We start from the raw sequence: 17,738 nt of genomic DNA, 5'->3' as shown, positions 1-17,738 counted from the left end.
CCACCCCTTCCTCTGGCAGTTCACTCCATACTTGCAATGCCCTCAACATGAATAAGATGCCCCTTAGATCCCTTTTAAATCTTTTCCCTCTCACCTTAAGCCTGTACCCTCTAGTTCTGGACCCACCGAACTTGGGAAAAAGTCCCTGACTGCTCACCTTATCCATGCCCTTCATGATTTTATAAGATCACCGCTCAGACTCCAACTCTCCAGGGAAAATAGACAGCCTATTCAGCCTTGCCCAATAAGCTCAAACCGTCCAACCCTGGCAAAATCCTTGCAAATGTTTTCTGAACCCTATCAAGTTTCTCAACGTTATTCCGAGAACAGAGAGATTGGAACTGAAAACAGAATTCCAGAAGGGCCTCAATCAGTGCCCTGTCCAGCCACAATATGACGTTACAACAGCTGCATTCAATGCATTGACCAATAACGGGGAGCATACCAAATGCTGCATTCACTCCCTTACCTTCCTGTGACTCTACGTTCAAGGAACTAGGAACCTGCACTCAAAGATCTCTTTGTTCAGCAATGTTCCCCAGGACTTTACCATTAAGTGTATAAGTCCTGCCCTGATTTGCCTTTCCAAAATACAACAGCTCACATTTATCTAAATTGAACTCCGTCTGCCATTCCTTGCTCCACTGACCCATCTGATCAAGATCCTGTTGTATTCTGAACTAACCTTCTTTATTCTACACATCCAATTTTGGTGTCTTCTGTAAACCTACTAACCATACCTCATATATTCACATTCAAGTCATTTATTTAAGGGCCCAATATCCATCCTTGCAGCACATTGCTGCTCACAGGCCTCCAGTCCGCAAAGCAACCCTCCATCATCACCCTCTGTCTCCTACCTTCAATGTAGTTTTGTAATGGCTTGCTCTCCCTGCATTCCATGTTATCTAACCCTGCGAACCAGTCTGCTTTGTGGAACCTTGTTGAATGTTCATATAAACAACATTCACTACCTGGCTTAATCAATTTTCTTTGTCACTTCAAAACACTCACTCAAGTTAGTGAGACCCAATTGTGCATGTACAAAGCCACATTGACTCTCCCTGATCATTCCTTACTCTTCCAAACAGATGGATATCCTGTCCCTCAGAATCCCTTCCAACAACTTGCCTGCCACTGACTTCAGGCTCACTGTTCTCTTGTTCCATGGCCTCTCCTTACCACCTTTTAAAAATAATGGCACCTCACCTGTCGCTATCAATGATACAAATACCTCAGGAGAGGCCCAACAATCACTTCCCTAGATTTCCAGAAAGTTCCAGGATACACCTGATCAGGTTCCAGGGCTTTATCCACCTTGATGCGATTTAAGACATCCAGTACCACCACCTCTGTAACATGGACACTTTTCAAGTTACCAGTGTTTATTTCTCCAAACTCTCGAACTTCATATACTTCAACAATAAAAATGACGTGAAATATTTGCATATCTTTTGCACCCCCTGTGGTTCCATAGACAGCCTTGTTCAAAACCATACCCTGAGCCCATCTGCCTGACCTGTCAGGTCTCTTGCACTGAAATAAATGCAGTGTAACTGGTCCATCGCACCTCATTCTGTGACTTGCTCTTGCCTGCCTTGACAGTCTGACCTGTGAACAGTACCAGCCTCAGACTCACCTCTTTTCTCACTATCCCTTTAGGATTACCCCGACTCCCTCACTGGTTTAATGCCTCCCGAGTGGCACTAGCAAATCTCCCTGCTCGTCAGGACCCCATGCTTTCACCTTCCTACGCCATTGGTACCAATGTACAATGACCTCCCACTGGTTATTTTCCCTTTTGAGAATATTCTGCTCCCTCAGAGACATCCTTGACACTGGCACCAGGGCGGCACCACCCCATTCTGATGTCTCACTGTCAGCTGCAGAAACGGCAGACTGTGCCCCTGACTAGAGAGTCCCCTCTCACCATCGATCGTGTGGAACTGGATATACTTCACATTACGTTAGAAGCCAGTCTCAGTACCAGTAACTTGGCTGTCAGTGCTACATTCCCCTGAAAGTGTATTACCACCTACATTTTCCAAAACCGTATACTTGTCTGAGATGGGGATAGCCACAGGAGACTCCTGCAGTACCAACCTACCCCTCCTAGCTTTCCTGGAGGTAACCCATCTACCTGACTGTATCTGCAGTATCCTGCATTCCTGAGACTGCCACCTATCACACCGCCCACCCCACCCCCGGCTCCTGTCAATTCTTCACTGCCTTTAATCACTCCTCCACCAATCCATACGTTCCAATAGGATTTGCAATCACACTTCCTGCAGACAATTATCAGGATCATTGAAACTCTCCCTAATCTCCCTCATCTGACAGGAACAGCACGCCACTCTACAACAGGCCATCTCTCCGCCTTAACAATCGACAGACCAAGACAAAGGCACAGTCTTACTGCTCGAAAAATACTGCCCGAGAATAACTTAATGCTTACGTTTTATATCTTAAACATTTAATCAAGAGACCCTAAGACATTAAAAAGAAATAGTCACCTGACTCACGATTGTAGATTTAATAAAATAAAACCGACTAAGATTGATATTTGAAGAGACTGAAACTCACTGAGCTGATCCCCGGCTCTGAGTACTTCCAAGGGTGAGGTCTCTCTGAGGGCAGCTGTGAAATGTCACTGTTTCTCTTCTCTGCCCACTCCATTTCCAGAGAGGTTTTTAACTTCACAACAAGTCAGCTCAGAGAGGTCACTGCTTGGTTTTATTCACTGGGGGTTGCCTTTGCTGCCCAGACCAGTATTTATTGGCCACCTTTACTTGTCTTGGAGAAAGTGGTGGTTAACCCCCTCCCTGAAATGCTGCAGTCCATGTACACCACAGTGATGTTTGGACAACAATCCCCCTCTGGCCCCACAACCCTCCCTGTCTCTGTAATCCCCCTCCAGCCTCACCACCCTCCCTGTCTCTGTAATCTCCCTCCGGCTTCAGAAATTACATGGCCGTGGCTTAAGGTTTTTATTTGGATTCATTTTTGTTTAATAACCCACCCCCCCCCCGAAAAATAAGTGAAATATTTCGCCCTCAAACAAATTTCTGTTGATTGACCTTTTGGAGAGGCTGACACATGGACGTTGCAGTATTTTATCTCACATTGTACACGTAGAATGATGGAACTTTATTTTAAACATTGCTAAAAAGGGAGGCAATGGCTTAATGGTATTCCTGCCAGATGAGTGATATGTACAGTGTTCCGAGGATTAGGGATAGAATCCCAACATGGCTGATGGCAGCATCGGAATTCAATACAATCTAGAATGAAAAGGCGAATGATGACCATGAAACTATTGTTGATTGTTAGTAACCCATCTGGTTTACTAATGTCCTGTAGGGAAGGAAACGGTCATTCTCACCTGGTCTGGCCTACATGTGACTCCAGACCCACAGCAATGTGGTTAACTCTCAACTGCCCTCAGGAAAAAAAATACTTTAAAAACTGTTAAAAAAATACTCCGCAGGTATCACTTAAAAACTGGCTGTTCCCATTGGGACTGTGAATTTCTGAAAGGCCTGAACTAAAACTGAGTTTCAGCTTCACCTTCTCCCTGTCTCACCCCACTCTGTTTACACCCAACTCCAAAACACTCTCATTGAGCCAAGCAGCCCTCACAATGCAGCCCTGTCATTTTCATTGTCTGCTCACACCTACACTGCCCTCAGCCTCCTGTACTGTTCCAATGCATCTCAATGGGAGCTCAGGGACAGAACCTCATCTTTCAATTCAGCCCTTTGTAACCCCAGAGTCAACATGGACCTCAGCAGTTTCGGAATGAACAGACAGTTGTCAGAAGCTGGAACATTCCACCTGAAAAGGTAATGGAATTTTAGTCCAAAAGGATTTTTAATGGGAAGTTTACAGGTAATTAAAAATATGAAGTTTACAGGTTAACATCATGAAGTGGGTGATTGGGTCTAAATCTGAGAGTTCTTACAAAGAGACGAGGTGTAATTTGGATAAATCTGTGCTCCCTCTCAGGCTTATATCTCCTTCCTCAGCTGTAGGGCCCAGAACACAGCAGATACCCAAAGGGTGACCCAATCATGAATTTGTACATCTTTCTTCTTAACAAAAATATTGGAGATATCTTCCCACAAACAGAGCAGAGAAACCTTTCTCCTTCCACAGTTAAATGCCAATAACATTCAGATCCTGATGACCCCATTGACTGTAAAAACTTGCTTTTGAGATCCCAGCCCCAATTATTCTCATTTAATATCCTATGAAATGAATTCACAAAACAAAACTCAGTCAGTACAGGAAGAATATAAAGACACACTTTTTTCTTGGTATGTGCTTGATGTGTAAATGCCTCTTTTCAAGTTGCACGCCCCCCCCCCCACCACCCGAGGAAGGTGACATGCACATGCGCCTCACTATACCTTACCCCCAATAAAAATGGCGGCCATATCCCAGGACCTTTCACAGCCTGAGGGCCGCAGCCACTTTCCCATCTGCTGCAAACGGGGGATTAAGAGTTTCTAGTTCAGACTTTCAAACCGCACAGAGTGTAATTAAAACTTTCCAGTCGAAAGTGACTCATTATCTCCGTCTCCAAGGCCACTCTCCCCTTCCCTGTTTGTGTCTCCCACATTCACCGACGGCCGAGTTACGTGGCACTGCATCAGCAGAGTTACTGGTGACGTGTCATACCACTGGCCACGCCCCTCATTCACTCCCATTGTTTGGATGACCAACTAGTTGCACTTGGTCCACCAGTCCCACCACCTTTTCCTATTGGTCCGAAGCTGCCATCAATCAGCTGGACCCCATTGTGAGGTCAGTGGTGGGATCCTCCCCCTGTCTGAATCAAACCCCGAAGGTGTATGGATGGTGTCAATCAGGAACAACAAGCAGAAGGTGCTAGGAAAGCTCAGCAGGTCTGGCAGCATCTGGGAACAAAAATCTGTCCAGTGGCCCTTCCTCAGAACCGATGGAGCTGGGAAAATTAGAATTCTGACGCTGTGGAAACAGGCCATTTGGCCCAAAAGGTCCACAGCATCCCTCCGAAGGGTATCCCACCCAGACCCATTCCCCTACCCTATTACTGTATATTTCTCCTGACTAATGCAACTAACCTACACATCCCTGAGCATTATGGGAAATTTAGCTTGGCCAATTCAACTAACCTGCAGATCATAGGGGTTAAAGAGTAAATAATAGGCAGGGACATAACCCAAAGAGAGACTCGAACATTTGGAAAGACAAAGGAGTGGATTACCATCTGGCTTGGGGGGGGGGAGGGTGCATAGCTGTTAATGGAGGGGACAGGAACCTGTGTCTGGCAGCATCTCAGTGGAGGTGGCGGAAATGGTGACTGATGATCTACGTTCTGCTGCAAAAACAGACCCCGAGCTTCCAGCTGCCTGCCACTTTAACACACGAGCCTGTTCCCTGGCCAACATCTCTGTCTCATGCTTACTGCAGTGTTCCAGTGAGGCCAGAACATACCAAATGGCCCCATATTTCAAGGAGTGCAATTTCCCCTCCCATGTGGTCAATACCATCCACTATATCTCCTCCACTTCCTGCACCTCTGCCTTTGAAACCCACACCTCCAATTGCAACAAGGATAGAACACCCCCCCCCCCCCCCCCCCCCCCCCCCAAGTCCTTACCTTCCACCCAGATACATCATCCTCTGCCATTTCCACCAGCAACAATCAGACCGCACCACCAGATTCTTAAGGGGTTTGACAGAATAAATACTGATGTGTCTGAGGGTAAATACTGAAAGGGGAGTCTGAAACCAGATTCTGAGCCAGTCACAGAATCAAGGGTTCTGCTTTGGATTCGTCAAGTTTAAAGGTAACACAGACATGGGTAAGGGTTTTTAGTAGCAATGGAGCTAGGGTGAAGAGGAGATAAGCAACGGTTTAGAGATTGGAATTCCTGGTGTTTGGGATTGTGTAGATGTCTAATAAGAAGGTCAGCTTCGCGTCAGATATAACAGCAACATTGTGAAGAGTCTAGTTCTGCTGCATAATTCCCAGTGAGAGGGAGAGGTTCAGCAGTTAGGAAAAGGAATTTGTAAGGCAATGGGTTTAACTGTGACAATGTTTCATTGGAGGAAATTGCACCTAATCAAGTAGTGGGAATGTGGTAAGTAATTTGATAACTGAGTAACAGTGGAGTAATGGAGAGGGATGATGGGGAGGGAGAGCTGGGCATCGTCAGTGTACATGTTAAACCCAACATGGTGCTTTTGCACAATATCACCTCCTGACAGTATGTAGGCAAGATACAGGAGGGGCCAAGGATAGATCCATGAGGGACACCAAATGCATGGAATTCAGAAAGGAAAGGGAGTGTGGAGATGGAGCAGGATTTTCCAACAAACGTGAGGTCAAATATCAGTTTTTCACAGAATGGGAGAGAAGGACCATAACCAGAAAAGACAGAACAAGGAACAATGTCTGTGAATAGGTGAAGGGGACTGATGAGGTGGAGGAGAAAAGAGAGTTGGAAAGTCTATGGTTTAGTGAGATTAGGGTAAAGGGTCAAGAGGAGCTCTGATAAGGCTTGACAGGAGATGAGATTGGAGAGAAATGTAGGTTTGGACAAAAACCAGGAACACCACGTGAGGGGGGCGGGGGGGGGGGAAGCAGCAGATCGGATTATCTCAGTCTTAGTGACAGAGAACCTCCATGTGCTCCAAACTCTTGTTGTTGGAGAGAAGGATGGAGGAGACAGGATGATGGACAGTGTTTCACAAAGAAACCAAACCTGGGTAAGTGATATTTAAAGTGAGTGAACAAACCTAATGTATTTACATTTTATCCAAAATATTAAAACAAACGACTGAAGTCCTGGTTCGAATCCCATCTTGGCAGATGGTGGAATCTGAATTCAAGAAAAAATAACTGGAATTAGGAATCTCCTGATCTCCATGGAAACATTGTCAATGGCAGAAAAAACCCTCCCAACCTGACAGTGGCCCAGCCAGCTACTCACTGTATTAATCACTGCAAAGTCTTAACAAAGGAATGAAACTGGATGGACCACTCGTCATCTAAGAAGGCACTAGAAAATACAACCACAGAATCAGCCCTCTCAATGGTGCAATGTCCTCCAGACTAACATCTGGAGTTTGGTGCCAAATTGTGCCGAGCTGTCTCACAGACCAATCAAGGAACAGCCTGACATACTCATACTCATGAAATCAACCCTTACAGACAATGACCAGACACCACCATCACCATCCCAAGAGATTGAGATTGTAGTGATGGAAAAACACAACAGGTCAGGCAACATCCGAGGAGAAGGAGAATCGATGTTTCGAGCCTAAGCCAGTTATCAGCCTGACCTGCTGTGCTTTTCCAGCACCAGACTCTTGACTCTGACCTCCAGCATCTGCAGTCTTCACTTTCTCCTGAAATCTCTGGATATGTCCTGCCCCACCAGCAGGACAGACCAGGCAGAGGTCATGGCACAAGACAGGGAGGATTTGCCCTTGGAGTACTCAGCATGGACTCCGGACACCAGGAAATCTCATGGCTCCTGCTGATTACCACGTACTGTCCTCCCTTGGCTGATGGATCAGTTCTTCTTCATGTTGAACAACATTTGAAGGAAGCACTGAGGAAGTAAAATGGTGTCAAACGTACTCTGGGTACAGGATTTCAATGTCCACTATCGAGACGAGCTCTGCAACAGAATTACTGACTGAGGTGGTCAGGTCCTAAAGGGTATAGCTGCTCAACTGAGTCTACAGCGGGTGGTGAGGGAACCAACAAGAGGGAAAAACAAGAGTGATCTCATTGTTATGAATTGACCAGCTGCAGATCCATCTGTCCATGACAGTATCAGTACGAGCGACCATCACACATTCCTTTTGGAAACACAAGTCTTAGCTTAAGGTTGAGAAAAACCTCCATCGCGTTGAGTGGCACTATCACCGTTCTAAATGGGACAGACTCTGAAGAGATGTAGGATCTCAAACTCGGTATCTCTGAGGCACTGTGGGACATCAACAGCAGCAGAACTGTACTCCAGCACAATCTGTAATCTCATGGGTTTGCAAATCCCGCTCTCACCCATCACAATGGACAGGAAAGGAGGGCATGCCATGAGCAGCACCAGGCAGACTTAAAAATGAAGTGCCAACCTGGTGAATCTACCAAACAGGACCATCTGCATTTCAAACAGCATCAGCAGCAAGCAACAGAGCTAAGTGATCCTACATCCAGTGGAACCGATCGGAGCTCTGCAGTTCTGCCACACCCAGTTGTGAACGGTGATGGACAGTTAAACAACTCACTGAAGGAAGCATCACAGATATCCCCACCCTGACTGATGGAGGGGCCTCACACACCCATGCACCAGATAAGAGAACAGCATTTGCAGCAATCTGCATCCAGAAGTGCAAAGTGGGATGATCCATCTCAGCCTTCTCCAGTGGTTTCTAACATCACAGATGTGAGTTTAAGCCAGTTCGGTTGAGTTTGAATAACATCAAGAAATGGTTAAGTCGTGCAAAGGCTATGGGCCCTGCAAATATTCTGGCAATAACACTGATGGTTTGTGCTCCTGAACTTGCCACCCACCAAGCCAAGTACCGCTCCAGCACTGGCATCGACCAACAATGTGGAACATTGCCCAGGGATGTTCAACACAAAAACACAGGGCAATACAACCCAGCCAATTTCCATCTATCAGTCCACACTCGACCAGCAGTAAAGTGATGGAAAATGTTATCAACAGGGCTATCAAGCAGCAGCTGCTCAGCAACAGCCAGCTGAGTGACACTCATTTTAGGCTCCACCAGGACCACTCAGCTCCAGATTGTGTTACCGCCCTGATTCACAACCTGACAACCAGCTGAATCCCAGAGGCGAGGTGAGGGTGACAGCCCAGTCCCACTCTAAGGCCACTAAGCTGATTCCACCCTTGTCTCAGCTCATATACTCTCATCCACCTTGTGTTATCTCCAGACTTCATTATCCAAACATACTCCTGGCCAGCTTCCCACATTCAACCTCCCTGTAATCTCAAGAAAAACTAAATCTCTATTGCCCAAGTACTCCCTTGTACCAGAACTTGTTGATCCATCAAAAGGCTGCTATTCATAATCAAGAACATAGAGCTACAGCGATGTATAGCTTGGAAACAGACCCTTCAATCCAACCCGTCCATGCCGATCAGATATTCCAACCCAATCTAGTCTCACCTGCCAGCATCCGGCCCACATCCCTCAATTTAAAATTCTCACCCTTGATTTAATTCCTGGTTGTGATCATCCCTAGCTCACTGCGTCACACACCCTTTGAGACCTCGACAACCCATTCTGTTCGAGACTCCCAATGATCTGTTAATTCATTACTTCACCAGTGTGGCTGCTTTCACAGTTGCCAAAGCAACACGTTCTGAAATTCACAGCCAAAACCTCTCAGGTGTGCTTTCCTCCTTTAAGACATTTCTCAAAACCTGCTTATTTGACAACGCTTTTGGTCACCTGACCTAATATCACCATCTCTGGCCTGATGTTTAAAATTCGAAATAATATTTTTGTGGAATTATAAGCATGACAATAAAAATATGAACTGTTCTTGATTTGGACATTACCTTCAGATCTTTACTGTTGCTGAATGAATACTCTGTAATGTCTCTTAACCAACCACATTGTGGGAGCACCTTCACCACACAAACTGCAGCTGTACAAGAAAGTCAAACATCACCCTCTCCCAGGCAACAGGGCTTTGGCATTTATCACTAGTATCTGTGGAAGGAGAAACACAGTTGATGTTTCAAGGAGTGCAAAATGGATTACAGGGAATGAAAATGGTGCAGAATGAGATAGTCAGAAATGGAAGGAAGATACACTTGCTTATTGGAAAAAGGAATTCTCGACCATTAAAGATTTTCCGGAAAATATTGATAAGCAGCACATGGTCAGGGGCTGGGCGGCAGTGAAAAATTAACTTACAAAAATGTCTGTAACAATAATAGTAAAAAATCAAACAGACCAAAAATACACCCATTGTTCAAGATTGAGGAAGCTAGATATTGACAAAGTGGTCATGAGGGAACCCAGAGATGAAGCAGAGCAGTATAAGCTGTTACGATCCCACAGTCATAGAGATGTATAGCACCGACACAGACCCTTCGGTCTAACTCATCCTTGCCAAACAGGTATCCGAACCTAGTCTATTCCCATTTGCCAGCACTTGGCCTATATCCCTGTAAACGCTTCCTAAACATATCATATGTCTAGTTAGATGCCTTTAACATGTTTTAATTGTACTAGCCTCCATCACTTCCTCTGGCAGCTCATTCCACCCACTGCATGAAAGAGTTGTCCTTTAGGCCCCTTTGAAATTTTCTCCGTTCACCCTAAAGCAATGCCCTCTAATTCTGGACACCACCACTCCAGGGAAAACACCTTGTTCATTTACTCTATTCATGCCCCTCATGATTGTATAAATCTCTATAACATCACTGCTCAGCCTATGGCACTCCAGGGAAAACAGCCCCAGCCTTTTATGCCTCACCCTGTAGCTCAAATCCTCCAACCCTAACAACATCATTGTAAGTCTTTTATGAAACCTTTCAAGTTTCACAGCACCCTTCTGATAGGAGGTAGGCCAGAATTGCACACAATATTCCAAAAGTGACCTAACGAATGTCCTGTATAGTAACATGACCTCCCACATCCTATACTCAATGCTCGAATCAATAAAGGAAAATATACTAAACACCTTCTTCAGCATCCTATCCTTGACTTGCAAGGACTATGAACCTTCAGTCCAAGGTCTCTTTGTTCCGCAAACATCTCCAGGGCCTTGTCATTCAGTGTATAAGTCCTGCCCTGATTTGGTTTTCCAAAATGCAGCACCTCACATTTATCTAAATTATACCCCATCTGACCAATATCTCATTGTAATCTGAGGTAACGTTCTTGATTATCCACAACACCTCCAATTTTGTATGACCTGCAAACTCATTTACGATACCAAATCATTTAAATGAATGACGAAACAAATCCAGAAATAAACATCCATTTCTCTGAGATTGAATGTGCTCTGTGTAAATCCTGCCCAATGACTCTGTACCAGAGAAAGGCTGCACATGCGCCTGGCTGCACCTTGCCCCCTAAAAAACTGGTGGCTCCGCATGTTTCCAGTGAATTCTTGCCCCAAATAAAGATGGTGGCGCGCACCCATGCCTGCAGCCACACAGAGGCAATTCCCCGTTTACTGAAAACACAAGACTGTGATGTTCAAATTTGTGTTTTCCGATGTGCACATTTTGTTTGTAAAACCTCTCCGCTCATACAGAATCTCTCTCACCTCCTGCGGTTCCACAGACAGCCTTGATTTGCGGTTACCTATTATCTGCCTGGTTACTCATTTGTCCTTAGTGTATTTGTACAATCACCTTTGATTCTCCTTAAACCTATTTCCTAAAGCTATCTCATGTCCCCTTTTTGCCCTCCTGGTTTACCTCGAGTATACTCCTACTGCCCCTATACTCCTCTAGGGATTTACACAAACACAGCTGTCTTTACCTGCCATACGCCTGCTTCATTTTCTTGACCAGGCTCTCAATTTCTTTCAACAGGCGGCATTCTGTACACCTACCAGCCTTGGCCTTAACAGGAACATACTGTCTGTGTACTCTCATTGTCGCAGGCCTATGGAGGCAATGGCAGATGAGGATACAGAAGCAATCATTCCCAGTAAAGAGGTAATGTTGGGAAAGATAACAGCCTAAAGGTAGATGGGTATCCAGGCTCTGATGGATTGCATCCCAGGGAATAAAGGAGATGGGGGGGGGGGGGGGGGCTGGGGGGGCTGGGAGGGGGGGGGGGTGGAGAATAACAAATAGACTCGTGAAAATTCACTAAAAGTTGGTGGATTCTGGAATGGTTTTGACAGACTGGAAGCTGCAAATGTGGTGCCACTAATTTTCAAAAGGACCCGTTAGCTTAACATCTGTAGTGGAGAAAATGCTTGAACCTCTCAAGGAAGTAGTGGTGAGATATCTGGGTAGAAATTGTCTCATTGAGCAGACACAGCATGGATTCAGGAAAGACAGGTCATGTAGAACACATTTACTGGAATTATTTGAGGATACGACGAGTGCGTTGGACAAGGTGGACTCGGTGGATGTGGTGTACCTGGATTTCCAGAAGGTATCCGATAAGTTGCCACACAAAAAGCTGCTGAATAAGGTAAAGATGCACAGCATTATTGGTAATGTATTATCATAGATACAGGATCGGTTAACCAGCAAAAAATAAAGAATGGGGATAAATGGGTGTTTGGATTAGTGTTGGCACTACAACTGTTTGCAATTTACACAAATGTTTTGGAGTTGAGGACCAAGTGTCCGGTGTCAGAGTTCACATTTGATACAAAGATGAGGTAGAGCAATGTCTGCAGAGGCCACTGTCAGTGTGCACAGGGATACAGATAGGTTAAGTGAATGATCTGGCAGATGGAGTTCAATGTTGGGAAATGTGAGGTCATCCATTTTGGTCGTACGAACAGAAAACTGGATGATGAAATGGTGAAATCTTGCAGCATTCTGCTGTGCAGAGAGAGCTGGGTGGCCTTGTGCATGAATCTCAGGAAGTTGGTTTGCAGGTGCAGCAGGTAATTATGGCAGTGAAGGGAATATTGTCCTTCATTGCTACAGGTATGGTTATGTTGCAGCTGTACAGGATGCTGGTGAGGCCACACCTGGAGTACTGTGTCCAGGTTTGGTCCCCTTACATTAGCAAGGATGCACTGGCACAGGAGGTTCACTAGTTTGAGTTGGGAGTTGAGAGGGTTGGTGTATGTGGAGAGATTGAGAAAACTGGTTCTATAGTCATTGTAATTTAGAGGAATGGGAGGTTGGATAGGAAAAAATAAAATTATGAAGAGAGTAGATAAGACAGAAGCAGGGAGGCTATTTCCACTGGGGTCGGTTCAAACTACAGAGCATTACCTCAAAATAAGGGGGAGCAGATTTAGGACTGAGTTCAGGAGGAGCTTCTTCAGCTAAAGGGTTGTGAATCTGTGGAATTCCCTGCCGAGTGCAGCATTTGACGTTATCAACTTGAATGCTTTTAAGGCAAAATGTCGATTTGTGAACAGGAAAGGAATTAAGGGTTATGGTGAGAGAGCAGGAATGTGGAGCTGAGGCCATGAAAAGATCAGCCCTGATCTTATTGAATGGTAGAGCAGGCTTGAGGGGCCAGATGAAAGTTCTTGCCTTGTGCCATCAAAATTGGCCTTTGTCCAATTCAGAACCTTAACTTTTCGATCTGGTCTATTATTTTCTGTAAATATTTTAAAAATAGAATTATCAGAGAATCCCAACAGTGTGGAAACAGGTCATTCAGCCCATCACATTGATACTGACCCTGAAAGCCTCTTAACCTGCCCCTGTAACAGTGCATTTCCCAGAGCCTGCACATCCCTGAACATTACGGGCAATTCAGCCTGGATAATCCACCCAACCTGCACATCTTTGGACTGTGGGAGGAAACCAGAGGGCCCAGACGAAATCCATGCAGAAAACCCCAATAAGGTGATCATCCCATTCTCATTTCCCAGTTCCACCTAAATAACTTCACTGACCATACTCCCAGGAATATCCTCCCTAAGCAAAAACATAATGCTATTTCGAATCAAAAATGCCACTCCCCCTCCTCTCTTGTCCCCCTTCCTATCCTTGCTATAGCATCTATACCTTGGAACATTAAGCTGCCAGGCCTATCCATCCCTGAGTGATGCCTCTGTAATTGCTATAATATCCCAGTGCCATGTTCAAAACCACACCCTGAGCTCATCTGCTTTCCCTGTCAGGCATCTTCTATTGAAGTAAATGCAGTGCAACTGCTCAGTCCGTCTTCATTCTGTTCCTTGCCCTTGCCTGCCTTGACTATTTGACTTCTGAACTGTACCAGCCTCAGACATACCTCTATTCTCACTACCTTCTTGGGTTTATACCCACTCCCTCACTGGTTTAATGCCTCCCGAGTATCACCAGCCAGTCTCCCTGCCTAGATATTAGACACCTTCCAATTGAGGTACAATCCATCCTTCTTATGCAGGTCAACTCTACTCCAGAGGAGATCATAATGATCCAAAAAACGTGAATCCTTTTCCCCTGCACCAGCTCCTTAGCCACCGATCCAGCACCACCTCCTCCTCTGTAATATGGACATTTTTCAAGATGACACCATTTATTTCGCCACATTCTATATCTCCCATGTACTTCTTCACAGTAAACACTAATGCAAAATACTTGTTTCCTATCTCACCCATCGCCTGCAGCTCCACACAATGGCTGCCTTGCTGATCTTTGAGGGTCTCTATTTTCTCCCTAGTTAGCCTTTTTTTTTCCATGTATTTACAAAAGCCCTTCGGATTATCCTTAACCCTATTTGCCAAAGCTATTTCACGTCCCTTTTTTGACTCCTGATTTCTCTTTTAATTATACTCCTACTGCCTTTATACTCAAAAAAATTTTTTGATTGGAATAAATGCAAAATATAACATCTTGACAAAACAAACGAGGGCAGGACTTACACTCAATAAAAGTAGAGCCTTGAGTAGTGATATGGGAACAAAGCGACCGAGGGCTTCAGGCCTTTGAAATTTGTGTTACATGTAGACAGGGTGGTTAAGAAAGTGCTTAGCACACTTACCTTCATTGTTCAGACCTTTGAGTCCAGGAGTTGGGACGTTATGTTGAGGATGTACAGGACGTTGGGGAGGCCTCTTCTGGAATACTCTGTCCAGTTCTGGTTGTGCTGTTATAGGAAGGATATTAAATTGGAGCAGGTTCAGAAGAGATTTACCAGGATGTTTCCATGAATGGAGGGATTGTGTTCTAAGGAGAGGCTGGATAGGCTGGGAATTTTTTTCACTGGCGTGCACGAGGTTGAGGGGTCACCTTATTACAGGTTTACAAAATCAGAAAGTGTTTTGCTGGGGGGGGGAGGGGGGGGATTCAAAACTGTGCTGCATTCATTTTGAGAAGAAATTAGAAAGATTTCAGAAAAGACATTAGGGTTTTTTAAAAAAATTATACGTGTGAAATGAACTTCCAGAGGAAGTGGTAGCTGTGAATACAATTACAATATTTAAAAGACATTCAGATAAGTATATAAATAGGAAATATTTGGATGGATGTGGACCAAGCGGAGGCAGGTACAATGAGTTCAGTTTGGAATTATGGTCGCCATGGACTGGTTGGACCACAGGGCCTGTTTCCTTGCTGTATAACATTAGGACTCTAATCCTCACTAACTCTAAATTCCTCCATCCTCACAACTCTCCCGATCACTGTCACCTCATCCAGCCTCACAACTCTTCCTGATTTATAGAATTCCTCACCAGCCACAGAACGCTCCCTATCTCATGTCCTCCAGTTTCTCAGATCTCTGCGATATGTGCCTTTCTTTAGCTCCAGCCTTGAGGATGTCCTCATTCACTCCGATTGGTTGGAGGACAAACTGGTACGACCTGGTCCTCCAGTACTGCCCTCTGCCCCCTATTGGCCTGCGCTGATATCAATCATTCGGGGCCCATTGTGAGGTGAGTGGTGGGATCCTCCCTCTCTCTGCCCTGGGATGAGCTTCAACATTCACAGTCAATGGGGGCAGTATCACAGAGCACAGGGGCTGGGGCTATTCAGCACATTTGGGATGTACCCTCTTCCTCTGGAGATGCTGCAAATCTGTCTCAATTCCCTTCCCCTTTGCCCATAGCCCCCCAAATCTTCCCTTAAAAAGTAAAATTCTAAATCTGATTATGAATAACTGCTGAGTCTGTGTCCAGCTGCCATTCAGACTGTTCCAGATACTCAGAACTTACTGAATAAAATAATGTTCACATATTCACATTATTTGCCAATTACCTGAAAACAGTTACTAAAATTGTGACATTGTTAACAATTCCCCTCACTCTGCAGATTAGATATCCTAGAAACAAATTTGCACCTGGTCAAAATCACTGCTTAACCTTCTCAGCTCCAAGGACAATTATCTGTGCTTCTGCTCGCTCTCCACAAAAGAGGAACACATCTTATTTTCATTTATTAGTGTCATAGAGATGTACAGCACAGAAACAGACCTTTGGTCCAATTTGTCCATGACAACGAGGAATCCTCAACAAACGGAGTCCCATTTGCCAGCTATTGGTCCGTATCATTGGAAACTCTTCCTATTCACGTACCCAATCGGATGCCTTTCAAATGTTGTAATTGTATCAGCCTCCACTACTTCATCCGGCAGCTCATTCCACACATACACCACACACAGCTTGAAAACTTTGCCCCTTAGATCCATTTTAAATCCTTGCCCTCTCAACTTTAGTCCATGTGATCTTGTTTTGAACCCAACTAACTGGGGGGAAATGACCCTGGCTGTTCACCTTATCCATGCCCTTCATGACTTTATCGATCTCCATGAAGTCACCTCTCAGTCTTTGCCTCTCCAGGGAAATTACCCCTGGCCTATTCACCCTCTCCCTGTAGCCCAAATCCTCCAACCCGAGCAAAGTCTTTGAAAATCTTGTCTGAACTCTTTCAAGATTCACAACATCCTTTCCAGAACAGGGAATTTCGAACTTAAAACATAATTCCTGAAATGGCTTAATCAATGTCCTGTCCAACCAGAATTTGACGTCCCAGCTTCTGAACTCAATGCATTGACCAATAAATATAAGCATAACAAACACCACCTTCACTAGTCTGCCTACCTTCGACTCTACTTTCAAGGAACAATGAACCTGCACTCCATGGTCTCTATGTTCAGCAACATTCCCAAGGACTTTACCATTAAGTGTACAAGTCCTGCTCTGATTTCCTTTCCAAATTCCAACAGCTTACATTTGTCTAAATTGAGCCCAGTCTGCCATTCCTCGCCCCAATGGCCCATCTGGTCAAGATACTGTTGCATTCTGAACTAACCTGCTTCATTGTCCACTACACCTCCAATTTTGGTGTCTTCTGTAAACCCACTGATCATATCTCATACATTCACATCCAAGTCATTTATTTAAGGACCTAATACCCATTCCTGCAGGACAATGCTGCTCACAGGCCTCCAGTCCGCAAAGCAACCCTCCATCACCACCCTCTGCCTCCTACCTTCAAGCCAGTTTTGTATCCAAATGGCTAGTTCTCCCAACATTCCATGTTATCTAACTTTGCTAACGAGTCTGCTATGTGGAACATCGTTCAGTGTCCATATAGACAACGTCCACAGTCTGCCTTCATTAATCATCTTTGTCACATCTTCAAAGAAACTCAATCAAGTTAGAGAGAGAGAATTTCCCACACACAAAGCCATGTTGACGAGCCCTAATCAATCCTCGTCTTTCCAGATACATGTAAATCCAGTCCCTCAGAATCCCTTCCAACAACTTACCTACCACGGACGTTAGGTTGACTGTTCTCTTGTTCCCTGGCCTTTCCTTACCACCTTTTTAAAATAATGGCACCCATCTTCCAGCATCTCACCTGTCACAAACAATGATATAAATACCTTAGGGAGGGGCACTGCCAACACCTTCCTAGCTTTCCACAAATTTCTGGAATACACCTGATCAGGTCCCAGGGATTTATCCACCTTGCTACTGTTTAAGACATCCAGTACTTCCTCCTCTGTAATATAGACACTTTTCAAATTATCACTATTTATTTCTCCAAACTCTCTAGAATAGAATAGCATAGTATTTCTCCCACCTCCTGTTGTTCCATAGATGGTCTTGT

General features: G+C 44.9%; 1 long non-coding RNA gene across 13 annotated transcripts in view; it reads right to left on the bottom strand.

Moving 5' to 3' along the window:
• Nucleotides 1-17,738, bottom strand: part of LOC140468629 (uncharacterized) — a 57,243-nt gene that overhangs the window by 31,851 nt on the left and 7,654 nt on the right. For 7 of the 13 annotated variants that reach the window (XR_011955735.1, XR_011955744.1, XR_011955732.1 and 4 more), the window contains 2 exons: nucleotides 14,668-14,772; nucleotides 9,591-9,744 (listed from right to left, as the gene is read on the bottom strand). This is a non-coding gene — a long non-coding RNA (uncharacterized lncRNA). Of the gene's footprint in view, nucleotides 1-6,786; nucleotides 6,870-9,590; nucleotides 9,745-14,667; nucleotides 14,773-17,394; nucleotides 17,487-17,738 lie in introns of all 13 variants that reach the window. The other 6 variants (XR_011955738.1, XR_011955736.1, XR_011955734.1 and 3 more) reach the window with 5 other exon arrangements.

Source organism: Chiloscyllium punctatum, chromosome 47 (genome assembly GCF_047496795.1).
Source record: "Chiloscyllium punctatum isolate Juve2018m chromosome 47, sChiPun1.3, whole genome shotgun sequence".
Taxonomy (NCBI): Eukaryota; Metazoa; Chordata; class Chondrichthyes; order Orectolobiformes; family Hemiscylliidae; genus Chiloscyllium; species Chiloscyllium punctatum.
This window is presented reverse-complemented; position numbering and strand designations above follow the sequence as displayed.